We start from the raw sequence: 15,973 nt of genomic DNA on the forward strand, positions 1-15,973 counted from the left end.
CCCAGGCAGTCCATTTCCAGACCCTATGTTCTCAACCACTACAAGTGGATTTCCCAAACTTGCCTGAGTATAAAGAATTAACTGGGGCGGGGGGCGGGGGGGGGTGTTAAAATACACATTCTTAGTCCCCCTCCTAGAAATTCTAATTCAGTGGGCCTGGGATAGAGCTCTGAAATCTGTATTTTTAACACACACCCTCAGATGATTTTCCTGACCAAATTTAGAAATACAATATTACGTGCCATGGGTGCTGCCCACTTGGAATTGGGATTCCTTCAGAAGCATAATGAACCTGGGGCAAGGCCAACTCTTTCCAGAAACCTTGCAACCAATAAAGCTTTGAGGTCACTGCTCTTTCACTGCCCTCAGGGAAAATCCCCTGATCTCTGAGGCTCCTGCAGGCTGTCCATAACACCTCTTCTCTTTGCTGGTACTTCATTCACTGAAGACTTAGCACACCTTCCTTCTCTCAGCCCCAATGTCCTGCTATCCTTCTTTCACCACACAACGACCCAAACAACTTTTCAGCCTCTCAGTTACTGGACCTCCTTGACTTTGCTCATCTCCACTGAGTTCACTTTACTTCAGCCATTTGTGTCTGTGGCAAAACCTAGGAGCCTGTCATGTCCAGTAATTAATTGCTCCAACTCTGAAATCTTCCACTCACATGTCCCTCTCTAACCACATCCTCCTATTACTCCATCATTCCAATACATCCATTCCTTGACTTCATCAACTCTTCTGGCCCTTTTCTCCTCCCTCTTCAGTCTAGACACCCTTACCTAACATGTTAATCAATCCCTGGCCAATACCCTCCGTTCTTCTGCTCCACAGTCCCTCTGCTGCTCACCCTAAGCAAACCCCCACCCTGGCTCAATCCAACTATATGCCTTATTTGCTCCTAAAACCAGGCAGCAGAACGCTAGTGGTAACCCAATCAATGCATGGTCTCCCACCTCAACAGAGTCCTGCATAGAGATCACAGACATTGTCCCAAGGCCTCTCTTCCTCTTCCTGACCTCAATTGTATGTCAAATCTCCTTGTTTTTCCTTTGACCTCTTCCCATTTACTCTTAGCAGATAACCTCACCCTCTATTTCACAGAGATGATGGAAGCCACCAGACTAGCACTTGCTCCTAAAGCCACCAGAAAATGCAACTATGCCCAGAGGGACCATCATAAGAGATGCCAAGCCTATGGTGCCTATACTGGGCCTACTGTTTGCTTGTTTATTTGAAGTAAGCTCCCTGGTGATGATCATTACTGCAGTAAGCAGTAGGTGGTGAGTACCCTCCTGGTGAAAGAAAAAAAAAAATAGCCAGGCTCTCAAAAGATCTCTCTACCCTGAGATTCTTTCCTAACATGAGAAGGAGTTTAAAAAGAAGAAGAAAGCTGTCTTACCTGCAAGAATTTAACAAGTTTAAATCCAAACATAAAGGTGCCATACATCAATAGAATGATTATAAATCCCAAGTCAAATAGTTAATTCCCTGATAATTTTTATAAGTTCAAAACTAGAGTCAGTGAGGGGCCACCGCCATGGCCAAGTGGTTGTTTGCACGCTCTGCTTCAGCAGCCTGGGTTTTTGCTGGTTCAGATCCCAAGCATGGACACGGTACTGCTCGTCAAGCCATGCTGAGGTGTCATCCCACAGAGCACAACCAGAGGCATTCACAACTAGAATATACAACTATGTCCTGGGGCACTTTGGAGAGAAGGAGAAGAAGAGGAAGAAAAGGAAAAAAAAGGATTGGCAACAGATGTTAGCTCAGGTGCCAATCTAAAAAAGAAAAAAGAAAAAAAAACTAGAGTCAGTGAAACAATACTATTAGTTATGGTCTGTCTTTCACTCTTATGCAAATTCTAATTGGTTGACTACAGGTCTACAAGTCAGGGCTACAAGCCTTTTCCTGATGGTTTTTTTCCTCTTTATAATATTAATAGCTAACATTGATTGCTTTTCATGTAAGCTACTCACAATGATTCTGTAAGATAAGAACTATTATTTTTCTCCATTTACAATTGAAAAAAAAGACTTAGATATGCTAAGTAATTTGCCCAAGGGCTGACAGCTACAAAGTGGCAATGGTAAAATTAAAACACAGAGCCTGAACACAGACTAATTTATGTGCTTTGGCATAGTGCTTATTAACAGAAACTTCCCAGGAAATGCAACACCCTCACCCCAAGCATTCTTATTTCTTAAACTCCAATATATGCTTAGAAACACAAATACAAGGAACCAGCAAATATTAATATTATAGCATATTTCACATTCATATCAGAAGGCAGTAATGAATAAGAAGGAAGTCTCTACAGTCAGATCACGTAGATTCGAATCCTAGCTCCACCACTTTCTTAGCTGAGTAACTTTAAAAATTACTTAACTTCTCTGAGCACAGTTTACTCAACTGAAAACAGAAATGATAATAACCATCACCACCTTAGTGAGTTCTCCCAGAGATTTAAAGATAATGTGTGAACGCACATGGCAATGGACCTGGCACATAGTAAGTGTCAAAAAAAGTTAGCTGTTATAATAATAATTATTATCCAAAATGTATTGAGGACCTTCACCCACTGGATTTTAGGCAGAGCACTGGGTATCAGGACTGTACCATAAACAGGACAAGGCTGTCCTTGGCCTCATAGATCTTGCAGTCTATTGCGGGAGAAGACAATAAAGAAGGAAACAAACATATAAATGAAATACTTGGAATTTTGGTGAAGCGCTAGGCAAGAAATGCACAGGTACTGAGAGAGGCGACAATGGGGAGAAAGCTACAGCAGAAGGGGTGATCGGGAAAGGTCCCTCTGAGGAGAGACGTTTTAGCTAAGACTGGATGTTTGAGAAGGCTCTTTTTATGAGAAGAGTGGGAGGGAAAAGTGCCAGACAGAGGGAAGGGCCTGTACAGAAGAGGAGGAGAACTTGGCATGTTTGAGGAACTGACAGTACTCCAACCTGACAGAAGCATGGTGAGCAAGGAGCAGAGGTTGGAGAAGGAGGCAGGGGCTGGGCACCTCAGAGGAAGAAGTGTGGATGTGGGTCTAAGTGCAGTCGGAATCCACTAAGCAGGGAGTAAGGAGGGCGAGACGATCTGATTTACTTTTCAGTAGGAGGACTCTGGCTGCCACAGGGAGAATGAGTTAGAAGAAGGCAAGAGTGGAAGCTAGGAGACCAGGTAACAGGCAGAAGTCATTCAGCTGAGAGAGGATGGTGGCTGGATTAGGAGGATAGAGGGAAGGGAGGATTTGACATATCCTGGAGGCAGGGCCAACAGGCCACGCTGATGGATTGGGAATGGGGTGAGGAATCAGGAAGAAGCAAGGACATTTTCAGGTGTCAGGCCTGAACAATGGGTGAACAGTAATGACACTGAGACAGGGAAGGCAGAGGGTAGGGGAAGGCTGGGAGAGAGGCAAGGAAGGGGTCAGGAATGAGGAATACAAATTTGGAAGATTGAGAGGGAGATTGAGAGATCAATTTTGGACATGTGAAGTTTGAGATCACTGTGAGGCAGCAAATACAGATAGCAGGAAGAGGGTGGCTAAAATGCAAGTCTGGAGCCAGAGGAACACCCAGGTGGGAGGTGTAACGGAGGGAGTCATCCGCATCCAGAGGGCATGAAAGTCCTGGGAATGGACATGGTCATGTAGGAAGAGAAAAAATGATGAAAGAAGGGAGGTAGCCAAGTGAGAAAAGAGAAGAAATAAGAAGAAATCAGGTTGGCAATCTAAAACTAAATATAGTAATGCAGCCCATACAAAAACACAGAACTGCCCCAACTACATGTTCAATAAATGCCTGTGGAACAAATAAAAATAAATTCTTAACACATTCCCTTTGGGCCTTTAAAAGAATAAAATTTTCATTTAGGATTTTTCCCTCAACTTCTTGTATATTTGCGGCATAAGCAAAACATTTTTGAAGGTCTCTGTTTGGAGTGTGTTCAAAGGGATCCTTTCCCTTAAGAGCAAAAAGCAAGGATTTTTTTCAAAAACTCACTAAAATTAAAAGTAGCCTACTTGAAATTCAAGCCTTTAAAAAGCTTACACTCACACTATATACTCTCTGTAAAAAATCTTACCCCAAGATACAATTTTTCTGATCCTTTTAATGAAAATGCAATCACGTTTTACTACAGATGTCATTTCATCCTGAAAGATGAAACCGGTACTTTGAAATAGTTCAAGAGTCACATGAGAGATGTAAAATGCTCGAGAGATCAAGGATTTATTTTAATATGTTTAACAAAAAAAAAAACTTAAGTATACCTGCAGGGCCATCCAAAAACTGATAAGCAGGGAGTCGAAAAGGATAGAATTGCCAGGAAAATAAGTAAATATAACAGCTACTCCTCAAATGAAAACACATTAAAGCTGTAATTATATCTCTGGGTATCTGTTGACACACACAAAAAAATCACTACGTTCTCAAGGCTTATACTATCAGTAAGAACTACCAAATGGAAATCACAGCTGTAAACATAACTGGGATACCTGACACTTTTCAAAGATTTTCAGTGTGACATAATGACAACACATAAGAAATAAAGTCAGTAACATTTGCCAAAAACGTTCCTTCCCTCAATAGTTCAAGTTAAATCAAGACCGTAATTCTCTTTGAGATCATAAGCCTCACTTGTAAAATTCTTCTTCTTGGGTATATAAAGGAGAGAACTATCCTGACATTTAAGGGATTGTTACCCCACTTCATGATATAGCTACCTAAATCCTAGGAGACTACCATGAAAGTCACAGGAATGAATGGAGAATGAGCATTCATTCATTCGTTCACTCAACGAATATTAAGGACTTATAAATGTGTCAGGTGCTGTTCTGAGGATACATCTGGGGAAAAAGTCTCACACTTCCAGGTTAATGAGGGGGAAAGAGGTGATAAACCAACCAATAATATACATATTTACCAAGTAGTGGTAAGTGCTATGAAGAAAAGAAAAGTGGGGGTTAAGGAGAACAGGGGAATCAGGTGTATTTTACACAGAGTGATCAGGGAGAGCATGATAATGTTATATCTGAGCAGAGACATGAGGCAAGAACTACGATATCCAAGGAATAGAGTTATGGGCAGAGGGAACAGCGAATGCAAAGGCTCTGAGATTGGTGCATGCTTGAAGTTTTTAAGGAATAGCAAAGAGATCCATCTGGCAAGGCTGGAACTAAGACAGGGAGGTAGGTAGTAGGCCACAGCAAAGACTTCAGATTTTACTTTAAGTTGAGAAGCTACTGGAGTGCTCTAAGCAGAGGATCCAACTTACTTTTTTAAAGGATCACAAAGGGAACACAAGTTCTTACTCATAAAACCAAGACATAGCTCTCATAATCTATTTACAAGTGAAAAAAAACATACAATAAAACAATCTTCTAGTATGGTAGCATTTTTGTAAGAAAAAATACTTATACATGGGAACAAAAGATTAAAAAGATAAATAACAAACTGTGGTTTATTATGGTTTGTGGGATTGTGGGGTTTCTTCCTACGCTTTTGTTTTTCTAGTTTTCTGCCTTAAACATGAATTACTTTTGTAAATTTTAATGTTATCTTAAAAAAGGAAAAAAACCCCACTGCCACCGTGAGATTACCTGAATCTCTGAATATAGTCTGAAATCTTACTTAAATATGAAAAAAATAAATAAAATACGAAGAACATTTTCTCCAAAAATTACCCTGCTTCGCACGCAATGTTTGCCTCTTATGAAGCATTGAGCAAATCAGGCACGCTCAATGTATCCAGGTCACAAAACCAACTTGGTTAATATGTTTATCATTACATAGTAGCTCTGTCCTCTACAGCAACTTGATACCATCTTTCCAAGGCAGCAATAGAAGGGCCCTTTTCATTAATTTCCTAAGACTCTTTGATACTACTTTGCCGCTTCTGGATTTTTCCACTGTATGTCTCTTAGAAACAAATTAAGCCCGAATAAATTGTTCCAGCTAATGAAGTGCGCTTTTGGCTCTTTCCCCATGGTTGAGAATTATCCGGCAAAATACCAATTGTTTTCAGGACGCATTTTCTCTCAGTTTCGAAATATTGCAATACGAAGTTACGGCAAATAAAGAACATCAAGATAACGTACAAGAACACGTATAAATGGAAAGCACTGTAATCCTTTTTTAAATTGAAGATGTGTGGAGGTCTCATGAATAAATATACTGTGTGTTCACATGACACAGATAAAAACAGAAAGGAGTGTGCCCTTCCTCCTCCTCTACCTAACCCCCATCACATAACAGCTTCTCACAGGGCACCAGCCCAGGGCAATCACTGCTCAGAAATGCAAACCACGCAACTCAAAATGACTCAAGCTCTCAAACACTTTCCACCTAAACTCCACACGCACCCACTCCTCAATCACTTCCGACAGGCTTCCCTGAAGGAAAATCCCAAACCGGGAAGGCTGAACAAGCCCCCAACTCCGCTCACACGCCACCCGGGAACCCGGAGCCCAGGTTCCCTGTTTTCCTGTGGACAAACAAGGGTCCCGGGATTCGGGAATCTACGGTACCCCGCGCGGTTCGAGTCCCGTCAGCTGCCTCGCCGGCCAGGCGTCCGCTCTTTACACCAGAGGCATGGGCGGCCCCGGCCCGTAGGACGCGGCTCCCGGCCCCAGCCTCGCCGACCCCGGCGCTCAGGCCGCCCCCCGAGCTCCCCTCCCGGCCCTCGGGCGCACTCGCGGCGCAGGCACACTCCAACACGCACCCTCGCACGGTCAGGCGGGCATCTGAGGACACCCCACTTCCCCTTCACAATCCCCTTGTCGTCCTTTCGCAGCTGTGTAGTCCGCGGGGCGACACCGACCCCCAGGGGCAGCAGCACCCACACGCCCCCAGGACGCCAGCGGGGAGCTGGAGGGGGGGTGATGACAGATGGGGCGAGGGCGGGGCTCCGGGGGGAAGGGGCGGAGCCTCCCAGCATGGGGGTGCTGGCGGCTGACAGAAAGACTGGGGGCAGAGGGCGGGAGGGGTTGGCTGACACTGCGGGCAGAGCCGGGGGTCAGGCGTGGCGGGAAGGAGCTCGCGCAGACACAGGGGGCTGACAGGCAGAGAGATACACAGACACGGGGACTGACAGTCGCGGGGCCACACGGGGCCGGCGGGCCGCGGCGGGCGCTCACCTGGAAGCGGCGGCGGCGGCGGCGGCGCCCGCGGCCGAACCGCTCTCCCCGCGCTCCAGGCCTCCCTCCCAGCGGGCGGCCGGCCGACCGGCCGGCGAAGGACCCGCGGAGGCGGCGGCGGGAGCGACGCCGGAGCCGCGGACTGCTGAGCGGCGGGGACGCAGCTGCACCAACCGACTCCGGGACGCTCGGCTCCGCTCGGCCGCGCTCGGCGGCGCTCGGCTCCGCTCGGCCCCGCTCGGCTAGGATGGGGGCGTGGCCCGAGGCCCCCCGCCCAGGTCGCCTCTGGCGCCCGGGGGGCGGGGCTTTCGTGCGGGCGCAAGCCCCCTGACGTAGCGGGGTGCGGACCTTGCCCCGGGCGCATGCGCGGGCTCTGGTCCCGCTTTTCCCCGCGTGGAGCTTGAAAGGGCGGGGAAGGAGGGGACAGGGGGCGGATGCTGTGCCCCCAGAGGTTCCCGGCTTTTGTACTCCATATCCTGGTCTTTCTAGAGGACTACTTAAGGAAGGCCACACCAGGCTACACTTTCAAAAGGATATAGGCAGGGCAGGGACGCCTGACCCTTCTCTCCATAGTCGACTGTTTCCCAACAAGCATCGCCTGCGAGTTGGTTTTTGTTTTATCCCACCAACGCTTCACTGAAATTTTTAATCTCTTCTGTTTCTTAACAACAACTTCTGATGACTGATTTCTTAACATTAAATCTTCAGGTACTCGAGGGCTTTCAAGCATCAGTTAGCCCCCTCAGGCACAACAACGCTATCCTTTCTTCGCAGCTTCTATTGTGTAAAACCTGTAACGCCTGGGATGCCCATGGACCCTTTCTGAGTTTTTGTCACACGTTCCAGGCACGTTATTTTGTTATGGAGCCCAAGTCTGTAGCTATTTGCTCAGAAAGTGGTCCCCACGTTTAGAGTCTGGTGATTAATAAACAGCAAGACCTTTGCAGTCTGACACCTGGGTTGGAATCCCAGAGTGACTTTGGACATGCTATTCAATCTTTCATCCATCAAAAGGCAATGGAAATATTAGTAACTAAGCCAAAGGGAATGATTGCAAGGATAAAATGACAGCACCCACAAAGCTTTCCTCACAGTGCCTGGTGTTCAATAAATAAGGCTGACTTTAACTTCAGGTTGCATTATAACCTTCAGATCCTGAAAACGAGTGGTGGTAGTGGTAGGGGAAATATATAAATATAAGTATTGAGTAATGTGTCAGACATGACATGTCCAAAGCCAAACTCTGGAACTTGGCCCTCAGGTTGCTCCTTTCACAGTCTTCCCCACCTCAGTTAATGTCAATTCCATGCTCCTGGTGGCTTGGGCCAAACCTTGGAGTCATCCTTGAATCCTCTCTTCCTATCATATCCCACATGTAACCTAGTAGCAAAGTCTGTCAGCTCTACCTTTAAAATATCCTTATTTGAGCCCTCATCTTCTCTCTCCTGGCATTTTGCAATAACTTCCTACCTGCTCTCCCTGAATCAATTCTGCTCTCAGAGAGCTTGTTCTCAAGCAGCCAGAGGGATTCTGTTAAAACCCAAGTCACAACATATTTCTCCTCTTCTCTGAAGCCTCCAATGGCTTCCCACCTCACTCAGAGCAAAAATGAAAATCTTTTTTTTCAAGGGCCTCCAAGATCCTATGTGATCTGCTCCCTTACCCTCCCCCACCTCTCTTCATCTCCTTCTATTCTACCCACTTACTCCATCCCTGCCACACTAGCCTCCCTTCTGCTCCTGGAACATGCAGGCTCACTCCTAATCTCCGGATCTTTGCACTTGATGTTTCTTCCCCCAAGATATAAGGCGTGTGCCCTTACTCCAAATTTCTACTCAGAAGTCACCTCCCCAGAAAGACCTTCCAAGACCATTCTACTAAAATATCCAGTCCCAACCTCCATCACACTCTCTCCCCTCATCCTGCTTTACTTTTCCTCATAGTCCTTATGACCAGAATATCCTCTATAATGTCCCGAGGGCAAGGACTTACTGTTGCTCATGTGCAGCATCTGGAACATGGCCTGACATGGTCAGGTACTCAATAAATGATTCTTGAATGAATAAGAGTATATATGGGATATGTTGCTCCAATTGAACTTCATTTACTAAACAAACTTTGCTAAACATCTATTCCAGTCCTGTGGAATTGAAGAGTCAAAGAAGGCACTCTCCCAACCACTGAGGAACTCAGTATTTCAGAGGAGATAGACATGTAAAGAAGTATTTCTGGAAGAAAATATACAACACTAGATGGATGTGCCAAGCTTTGGGAAGCAGAGAAGGACATAATTAATACTATATAGGAAAGTGTGAAAAGACTTCCCAGAAGAGGTGACATTGGAACTGGGTCTAAAGAACTGATGAGGAGAGGACTCCAGGAAGAGGAAACAGCATGCACACAATACCAGTGTTGGGAAGTGTGTCACAAATAATGTTTATCTAAGGAGGCACATTATTTTCCTTTAAAGAAATAATTTAAACAGATTGCAGGTGATCCCTATAATAATGTCACCTGCACTCATTCACATTCTGACAAGCTTTCTCAAGCAGAAAAGAAACTTCCAGAAGTGTAGTTGACGCAATAGAATTACAACCTGACCTCTATTTTATTGGAATGGGCTACACCTGTGACTTTTTTGTCTCAGCGTCCAGAGGCAAAGAACATGTATCAGTTAGCAGATTGCTGGCTGCAAGTACCAGTAACCCATCTGGCCAGTTAAAAAAAATAAAAGGGAAATCATCTTAAGCCTTTTTGCCAGGAGAGGGGAAGGGTCTCTCAGACCAATGGCAAGAACTCAGTTGTGCTTCTGGATGGATTGGAAGCAGAGCAAGTGTTGCCAGTAGGACACTTCCTGCAAACTTGTTTTCTCTGCTTCCAGTGGGAAATATGTCTACCAACCACTCCCGAGTACATGATACAATTCCAACTAACCATAGAGAGACTAAAAATCCCTAATAATTCCAATTCCAAAACTCCAAAGAAGAGGGTCTAAATGTCCCAACTTCTGTCAACCAGTCAACTGTCCTTCCCCACCCCCCAAACAATCACGGCCAGCTTACAAGTCATTATGTAGTTCACCAGGAACCTACCTCTGTGGATCAAGACCACAAAAACTAATTGTTTTGAGTTGAGGAGATATCTTAATAGAAGTCCCTCACAGAACCATTGATTCCACTTAATGGCAAAACCCCGGGAGACATTTGATAGTGACACGGGAAATGACTATTGAGTTCCTGATTTCTGCACAGTAGAGAGGCCTCTTTTTAGGTAACAATCAAAACAGGAAGTTGCTCTTTTTCCGGAAAAAAACTGAGGTGGTCTCCATAAGCCCTCTGTAGTGGGTATTCTGATGGTCTTCTGTGGAAGTTGACAATAGTACCAGCCACCAAATATTTCTGGTTCGCTTCCCAGGCACATGATAAGATCATCCTTCCTGACAGCTTGGAGTTGGGGGTGGCCATATGACTTCCTTTGGTCAATAAAGTGTGAGTAGAAGTATGTCACTCCCACCTCCAAACTTTAAGAGCTAGTAGGCAATTTTCTATATTCTCTTTCCCTTAGCAGCATCAATAGACAATGCTTGAGCTGCTGATAGCTCCATCAGTCTGGATTCTGGAGTGAGTAAACATAAAATAGTGACCCTGAGAGGCCACAGTGGACAGGCAGTATGAGCAAGAAATAAACTTTTGCTGTTATAAAAACAAGACTGGGGCTTGTTTGTTACCATAACAAAAAATAGCCTATCTTGACAGATGTATGTTCCTAACGTCCAGTCTATCCCACTCCCCACTGTACAGCATTGAGGCAATTTGGGTGGGATGGACCCCATCTCTCACATGTGGGTGTGGACTCTGATTGTTCTAAGCCAATTGAAGTAATCTCATCCACCTTGTATTGACTGCTTCAGGATTAGACCTATTACCCAGGCCTACATCTATCAGTACCCAATAGTCACCTCACCCCAATAATTAGATAAAACCCTCACTGCCTACCTGGATGTCAGTGAGGAACCATTTGCTGCTGGCAGCTATTTTGCGACCATGAGGAGAGCCAGCCTAAAGATGAAGCCAACACATGAAATAGGGAAAAGCAGAAAGAACTTAAGAGAAACAGAGTTGGAGTACTGATCAAGGCTTACTTGAATCCCACTCTACCAAGTAAAGTTATGTAAACCAGTAAATTCCCTTTGTTGTTGATTCTAATTTAAGTTGGATTTTCTCTTACTTGAAACCACCAGCATTCCAATTATGGCTATTCTGCACAGCTCTGAGCAGTCACCACCATGAGAGAATCACAGGTGGGAAAGAGTCTGAGCTTTGAACAATTGCAGGAAGAGAAGCTGAAAATTCGACATAATTTGTATACCAGCTCCTTTTCAAGATTGAGGTATCACAATGCAGGCAGAGCACAGAAAAGGAACAGTAACTGGCTGAGAACCAAGGATCAGAAGAATCCTAGAGGACTAGTATAATGACAGACCCCTTAGCTTAATCAACAGTACATAGTTCATTTCATAGAGAAGGTTCCATCACTTTCCATTAATCCTTATGTTGCCTGTATGAAGTCTGGAGAGAAAGAATCTAGGAAGTAGTTTAGTGGAGTAAGGAAGTAGGATTTAAATTAAAAACTTCTGGGTTTGAATCCTGTCTCCCCAACTTACTCATTGTGTGAGCTTGAATAACTTAACCCCCTAACGTTATTATGAGAATTAAATGAGATAATCCATGTGTTGCTATTAATTTAACATGGTGTCTGATGCATTATAAGGACTCAAAGGTAAAAAAGGAAGTCCCATCAGTCTTTTAAAGAAAAGTTCTGAATCCAGTTGTGCCAACTTATTGCCTCTCTGCTCTAAATCCACCCTCCTTTGCCTTGCTTTGTGATACTGGAGCTGAATTCTGTAAACATTTTTCTTTTGCCAGTGGCACAAAACATTGTCAGTAGAGAGTGCTGGAGGGATCCTGCAAGGTATAAGAGCATAAGAGGCTTCCTGATTCAGAATATTCCTGACTCCAGTATGCTCTTCTTGCTCCTACAGCACATAGTTGCCAGTGGTCTATGGAAGACCCAGTGGTGCTCACCCTCTAGTGAGTTTTTCTGCCACCCAGATGGCTAGTTTCTGACCTGTGGTCTGTGGCAGCCCAGCAAACTTCTCCGCCATGCAGTGGGCTGACTTCCTGCTCTCTCCAGCAAGGTCTAAATTTCATTTTTGGGTTGGAGGAGAGGCTCTTGCAAGTTTGTTCTCTCCTTGGCTGACTCAGCCCTAGAGATGGTAGCTGCTCCCTACATTTGTTCTTCCTACATGTATTCTTGGAAGTTCTCTTTTGGCCCTTCTGGTCACTAACCACCCTTCACTAGTTAATAATTCTTGATATTAAATTTTCCTTATTCAAACTACTGATGTGGTTTCTGCCTCCTGAGTGGACCATGTCTGATACACCAGTGGCCTCAACTGCCAACTGGACAAGTTTCTGGAATTAAAGAAGAACTGGCATACGCTGGGGTGGGGGTGGGAGGGTAGAGTCCAACTATGTCTATACCAGTAATTTATAAAGTCATGACTTCATCCTCAAGAGAACACTATAAGAAGAAAAATACAGTGGTGAGGCCTGATGTCAGAGCTGGTCTTCTGCCAGCCCTCGCAGCTAGGGTTCTGCTGCCTCCCTGGACAGGACTAGGCCAGCCCAGCCCAGGACCTGCGCCAGGCATGACAGGCAGGAGGCTCAGTCCTATCACAGGGTGGGGCCTGGAGTTACATCTTGCTTCTAAGTATGCAGTTTCGTCTGGGCCAGAGATGAACTTGAGTGTCCATGAACCCTCCTAGTTCAAGCCATTAAATGTTCCCACCCACCACTCTCTTTCCCAACAAATGTGTATTGTGCACGTACTGTGTATCTGGCCTTGTGTTAGGGTCTGGGTATGCAGCATGAAATAAAACCAGAGACCTCCATGGAGCTTACAGTCTAGTAAGTAAAGTAAACATTGCTTACATAATCAAAAACATAAATCTTTCATGGTGCCTGGTACCATGAGATCCAGAAATAGAAGCCTTTGGCTCAAAGATGTTTAGAGAAATCATTGGTGTGAGACCTAAGGAGGAAAAATAGGAGTTAAATTAGATGTATTATCTGCTCAGGCTTCCATAACAAAATACTATAGGCCAGGTGGCTTAAACAACAGAAATTAACTTTCTCACAGTTCTCAAAGTCCAAGATCAAGGTTCCAACCAGTCTGGTTTCTGGTGAGGACTCTTCCTGGCCTGCAGATGGCTGCTTTCTTGCTATGTCCTCATATGGCCTTTCCTTGGTTTGAGTGCATGGGGAGAGAAGGAGAGTGAGCTCTCTGGTATCTCTTCTTAGAAGACACTAATCCTACTGGATCAGGGCCCCACTCTTATGACCTCATTTAACCTTAATTACTTTCTTACTCCAAATACAACCACACTGCAGGTTAGGGCTTCAACACATGAATTTTGGGGGGACACATATATTTAGTCCATAACACTAAGCAAATAGGGGGAAAAAGAATGCTCCCTGTAGAGGGAACAGCATATGCACAGGATCTGTGGCAGTTAAGTGTACATGATGGTTTAAACAAAGAGGAAGAAGGAACACTAACAACAAGGCAGATAATGGGAGATAAATCTAGAGAGGTGGACACTGGCCCAATCAGGCGTGGCTTTGAAGGTCCTGGTAATAATTTGAGTCATAACCTAAGAGCAATGGGACTTTATTGAAGTGATCTGAGTAGGGACATTGGGTGGAGACCAAAGTGGAAGGCTCAGAATGGATACAGGGAGAACAATAATGAAGACATTCAGAGTGTCCAGGCTCAGCCCAGGCTACACAAGTGGGCATTGGTTGGCCTGAAGGAGACACTGGCCAGCCAGGCTGCCCAGGCCCAGGGAAGAGAATCTGCTTCTGGCCTGGGTGAACAGACGCCTTGGACTGCAGGTTTACCCCCAGGCTCATTCTCAGCTTCTCTGCAGTCCTGGCTTCTCCCCTGTTGTACTCCACCTGGTAGACACTGTGCCATATACAGATCTTCCTTAACTTACAATGGGGTTTTGTTCCAATAAACCCATTGTAAGTGGTATACATCATAAGTTGAAAATGCATTTAGTACACCTAACCTGCTGAACATCATCTTAGCCTGGCCTACTTTAAACATGCTCAGAACACTTACATTAGCCTACAGTTGGGCAAAATCATCTAATACAAAGCCTATTTTATAATAAAGTGTTGAATATCTCATGTAATTTATTGAATAGTACTGAAAGTGAAAAATAGAATGACCGTCTGGGTACAGAAGGGTTGGTTGTAAGTGCATCGGTTGTTTCCCTCATGATCGCGTGGCTGATGGGAGCTGCAGCTGCTGCCCAGCATCACGAGAGTATAGTACCACATATTTCTAGTCTGAGAAAAGATCAAATTCAAAATTAAAAGCACAGTTTCTACTGAATGTGTATTGCTTTAACACCATTATAAAGTTGAAAAATCCTAAGTGGAACCATCCAAAGTCAGGGATTGCCTGTACTGCCTTACCCAGACAGCCCATCTCTGAGGTTGGTTCAGTTTCCCTAGCCCTAGTCTGGCCCAGCCTGCCTTTCTCCTTTTCCCACCTTGGACCCTAGCACTAAGGTTCAGTAAGCTGCCCTCTGACCCAATACCAATCCAAGAACTACCCATCCCTTCTCCAAGCTCCTCAATGTGACATTCATATCCTCAGCCAACAATACTCTTTACTTTAATCTAGGGTCCTGAGGAGCTTTCATTCAAGTGAGGACGTGACCTGTAAGTGATCCATTCCTTTCAAAGATGCAGGCTGGTTTCAAGTCATCTGAGTGGTCTAGAAAATGTCAAGCTCTGAATACAGATTAAAGGGATCCTGTTAGCTGTTAGCACTCCCAAGGGGCTAGCCAAAAAAAAATTTTTTTTAATCTCTTTGGAAGAAGTTTACATTGTTCTAACCTTAAAATTGTTTCTACAAACAATTTTTTCAAATGCGCTACAATGCCTAATGCATAATCAAATATAACCAGACACATAGGAGATAAGACATCATAAGAGAAAATGAATAAAAAAATGAAGACACAGATTCGTGGGGACCCAAAATATAGGACATTATCAGGCTCAAACCAAAGATAACTAGCTTACTACATTCAAGGAAATAAAAGCCAAGCTTAGACAAATCAAAATCATGATTTCACAACATTAGAATGCTTATTATGAAAAGAAGAGAAGAAAAAGAAGATAAGTGTTGGAGTAGATGTAGAGAAATTGAAACCTTTGTGCACTATTGGTGGGAATATGAAATAGTGCACCTGCTATGGAAAACAGTATGATGGTTCCTCAAAAAGTTAAACACAGAATTACCATATGATCCAGCAGTTCTACTTCTAGGTATACACCAGAAGAATTGAAAGCAGGAACTCAGACATTTATACACCCATGTTCATAGCAGCATTATTCACAATAGCTGAAAGGTGGAAGCAATGTGAATATCCACTGACTTTATAGGTAAGAAGAAAACACCCAGGGCAGGCCCAGTAGTATAACGGTTAAGTTTGCACGCTCCCCTTCAGTGGCCTTGGGTTCTCCAGTTCAGATCCCGGGCACGGACCTATGCAACGCTTATCAAGCCATGCTGTGGTGGCGTCCCACATATAAAATAGAGGAAGATGGGCACGGATGTTAGCTCAGGGCTAATCTTCCTCAAACAAAAAAAAGAAGAAGAAGAAGACAACACCCAGAATAAAGTGTGGAGAGACAATGAAATGGAAAATATAGGAGAAGGTGGGAGACATAGAGGATACAGTGAGGATTAACA

General features: G+C 44.5%; 1 protein-coding gene across 4 annotated transcripts in view; it reads right to left on the reverse strand.

The window, feature by feature from the left end:
* The window catches only part of ZHX3 (zinc fingers and homeoboxes 3), a 132,537-nt gene that overhangs the window by 101,476 nt on the left and 15,088 nt on the right, over positions 1-15,973 (reverse strand). Inside the window, exon 1 of one of the 4 annotated variants that reach the window (XM_044748862.2) lies at positions 7,142-7,390. The exons of 1 other annotated variant lie outside the window; for it this stretch is intronic. The gene's annotated coding sequence lies outside the window, so the exon portion shown is untranslated. Of the gene's footprint in view, positions 1-6,532; positions 6,705-6,726; positions 6,915-7,141; positions 7,391-15,973 lie in introns of those variants that run through there. 2 more of the 4 variants (XM_014845945.3, XM_070485935.1) reach the window with 2 other exon arrangements.

This window comes from Equus asinus, chromosome 15 (assembly GCF_041296235.1).
Source record: "Equus asinus isolate D_3611 breed Donkey chromosome 15, EquAss-T2T_v2, whole genome shotgun sequence".
In the NCBI taxonomy this organism is placed as follows: domain Eukaryota; kingdom Metazoa; phylum Chordata; class Mammalia; order Perissodactyla; family Equidae; genus Equus; species Equus asinus.